Raw genomic sequence first — 4,231 nt, 5'->3', positions numbered from 1 at the left:
CCTCCATCATCAACCTGCCTCCCTCAACCCTCCTATCACTTAGGTCTAATCATACCGTTGTCACCGCCTACCTCAGCCATGAAGCCACCATAGGCTAGTTTATGGTTTCGGAAAAACACGGCCGGCCGCAAACCGTTGCACCATCACCACGATTAAGCCGAGAGCGTCTATTTTAGGAGGCTGAAAATAGAGTCAGCCACTGCACCTCCACTACCAAGTACAAAAGCTTCCCAGTCCCAGCCACTTGCCTCCGTGCACCATAGCCCAGCCGTGAGACACTACCCCAGTCGATCACCATTACACAGCCGTAATCTTTTGTATCTTCCTCCCGTGTTCTCACACACTCTCACTCTTCGTCTCTCTCTCTGTCTCGCCCCCCCCCCCCCCCTTCCACAGTGATCTGCCACTACACCTAGCCGCTTGCCGGCGCTCATTGCTTCTCCCGGTAAGCCACTGCCACTCCTCTTCCCACAATGCATGGCTGCCTGCTTTTCAAGAGAACTGCTACGTACAACCGGCTACGTGCAACCATCGGGGAACCGAGTTTGCCACATCATCGTTTGTGAGAGAGAAAGCACGTACCAACCCCAAATGTGTTAGGATGTTCCTTTAGACTCGGGTTTATCTCCAACTCTAGTTAATATAGCACATCTTCCTAAACTGAACCATGGTTAATAAATAGGCTTAGGCTGGTTTTTATTAATTTTCCTCACTGTTAGTTCAAATCTTCCTTCTGTATGCATTGATAGATGGATAGATAAGTGTAAACTGTGAAGCGACTGCCGATTGAGACCTCCGTGCTAAACAGTAAACATTCAAAGTTTTTGGTTCAGAATTTTTCGCAAGAGTTTCTGCTAAATATTTAGAGTTTTTTCGTCATTTCAGACTCTGGTTTTTTCGTTCAGTACTGTGATCTACCATGATCTTTGAATAGCGGAATAAGTTTTTGAGAGATCATCGTTTGTAGCCAGAGGGTAAAAGGGTTCATTTCTATTGAGAGACGAGCTTTGAATTGAAACTTAAGACTATCTCTTTGAGCTCCAGTATTGAAAACCCTACAACGAGGAGAGTATAGCCATCTCTGTGTGTTTGATTCGTTGTAGAAAAATGGTAGAGTTGGAGAATTCCTCACCGACAGTCTCTACAGCTTCTCAAGCAGTTTATATTCCACAAATTTGAAGGTCTTAGCGATGGAGAAGATCAGTAACAGTTTTATTATCAAGGAGAATGAGGTAAATGAGCTAGAAGAAGAAAGTACAGAATCAAAACGATATTATAAATGAAACACGGTCGTTTTATTTATGACGTGGAGCCGGTTGCACAGCGCGCGATTACCTGGGGCGGTTGTATATAACATTTTTGAAGTTATTAACGGGATATAAAGTAATGTGGAAGGAAAAAGCTATTTTGTCGCCTGAGGCTGACCGCTCGGGTTGACCCCTGGGCAAAATTTTTTTTTTTTTTTTACTTAGTAATTAAGAAAGTAATTTTAAATGTATTGGTGTATTTTTTTTTACTTAATAATTAAGAAAGTGATTAAAAAAATGTGAAATAAAAAATAAAAAAAAAAAAAAACTTTACACTGGGCGGTAAGCCCAGCGGTAAGGGTGAGGCGGCAGAGTAGCCTCACCCAATGTGGAAAGTAACAATATTTTAGGCTTACGAGAATTTATGATTTTTAAGAAAAATATGTTATTTTAATATTTTAAGCTTACATATCAAAATACATGTTTGATTAGAGATTCAAATAAGTTACGTTTCTATTTTATAAGTGACGATTAATATTTGTTCAACACTATTATAGAAAAATTAAGTGAAAATAAAATTTCAAGTAAGTAAGGTTCATGTGCTAAACTTTGCATAAAAGGAATAGATTAAGGTTGATTTTATTAAAATTATAAATCTTTTGTTCTGAAAAGAAAACTTGAAAACAACATTGGTCATTTTATCTGCATCTGCATGAAATTCCATTTCAAAAGAGAAAAATATTTCTATCATGATTGGTGTAGATATAAATTTATTTTCGGCATTCTATTTCTAAACCGTATAAAAAGAGCAAATATAAAATTTTGTGCATAATTATCTAATGATCTAATTCTGTTGTGCTCTGAATATATTCTGCACTCTAATATGATATGATGTGATCTCTAAAAACCTCTTATATGACATTCTATTTCTATTATGTTCTGACCATCCTGAAGGGTGCAAAATGGTGGCCTCTGTTCGAGTTGAGATCAACTTTTCTATTTCCGATGCACCCACATTGAAAGCAAAGTGGCTTTCTGCGTGGCCTTTCCTATGTGCAAACTCAAGGCTCCGAAAATGAATAAGCAAAAAATTTCACATTTTGTTTCTATTTGGTTGGCCACTAGGGTTTTCACAACCCTACCACAGGGGTTCAATGTGGATGTATGTTTTGATGTGATGTTTCAGTTATGTTATGCCAAAAAAATTTTGAATAAGAATATTTCTTAACTTTCGCTATGATATTTTTGATATAACATATTCTGATTCTACATTTTAAAAATAAAAATATCTTTTTTTTGCAACTCTGTAAATACTCATGTTTACATTCTAATATATGTTTTCTACTTACTGAGTTGTTAATAACTAACTCCTTATCTCTACAATATTTTTCTAATAATTTTGATGCCTCAGTTGGAAGTCAAGAGTAAAAAGTGTTGGCAAAGTTTGATGATCATAGAGAGATAAGTAACAAAGAGTACAACTATTTATTGAAGAGTCTTATTTCATAGAATTATTATTTTATGTTATTTTGGTATTTTGAGTCATGGATATTTTCGAGTCTTTAGGAAGATTTTAATTTATTTCATTAAGGTATTTCTTTGGTGTCCTGGTGGAGAAACATATATATTTAGTTTAAATAAATGAATTTATACTTTATAGGGAATTTCAAGTATATAAATATGTTTTGGGAGATGGTTTTAGGTTACAAGAGCTAACTCTCCGAACTTCCGGGGATAAGGCATTACACTAATTGCACTTGAATTATCGTAATAAATACTCATAGTATCTTGAAAAACACATAGCCTTCAAGCATCCTTTTCATCCAATGCAGTTGTGGGTAACAACTTCCTGTTGCTATATACTCAGCTTAGTTGTAGACAAGGAGATTGAAATTTGCTTTTTGCTCATCCAGGCAACAAGCTTGCCACCTACATAAAAACATCCTCCATAAGTACTCTGTCTTTTATCAACATTTCCAGCGTAATCTACATCAAAATAGCCAACTGGTGTCAAGTTAATGTCCTTAGAATACCAAATCCCATAACTAACTGTTGCACTAAGATATCTTATTATTCTTTTTACTGCTATGAGATCGAATTCCTTAAGATTGGTTTGAAACCTAGCACACACACCAACACAAAAAACTATATCAGGTCTACTGGTTGTAATATGAAGTAGACTTCTGATGACTTGCAAAATTTCGTATTGCAGATTTTACAATATCACTCGAGCGGAGGCTTTTGGCCTCTGATCGAGTGAATTCAGGCAGATTCAAACGCTCGACTGCCGCTCGACAGTGAGCTCGAACGGGTTGCGGGAAAACAAAGATCACTCGAGAGGAGACATTGGCCGCTCGAGCAAAATCAGGCATAGTTGAACGCTCGATAGGACGCTCGAGCGAAATTAGGCAGAGTCGAACGCTCGATGTGCGCTCGACACCCCGCACTAGCGAACATCGTATTTTGACAGATCTAGGGTCTTTCGTCGTCACACCATATAAAAGTAATTTTTTACTCTATGGCCATACCTTTTGACTGGAGAACATTTTTTGGGACAGAAAAACACAACTAGAAGGATTCAAATCATCTGTTTTGGAATCATGCACGAGCATAGACGGGAGAAAAGCATTGAAACATTTCCTTGAGTTTTTGAAGACGAGTTGCGGCTGCGAGGAGTATTTTTCAGCGTTTATTTTCTTCCAATATTCTCAGAACAATTATGGTGAATTCGTTTATGTTGAATTCCATTTCTAGCATGAGCTAAATTTTATTTATTCTAGGAAAACGATGTAACCTAATTCCGAACTATGCTTAATTGTCTATGCTAATTTAAGGCAATTCTCTCTTTGTTTATCTTATTTATTCTGAGTTTATTGCTTCTAATTAACTGGCTATTGATTAGATGATATTTAATCTTGTGATTTGCTATCGAAAGAGGGAATCATAGGGTAGATCTTGAATATTTCAGTATAGGAAAGTATAGA

The sequence above is a fragment of the Carya illinoinensis genome, chromosome 14 (assembly GCF_018687715.1).
Source record: "Carya illinoinensis cultivar Pawnee chromosome 14, C.illinoinensisPawnee_v1, whole genome shotgun sequence".
Lineage (NCBI taxonomy): Eukaryota > Viridiplantae > Streptophyta > Magnoliopsida > Fagales > Juglandaceae > Carya > Carya illinoinensis.
Note: the sequence above shows the minus strand (reverse complement) of the source record.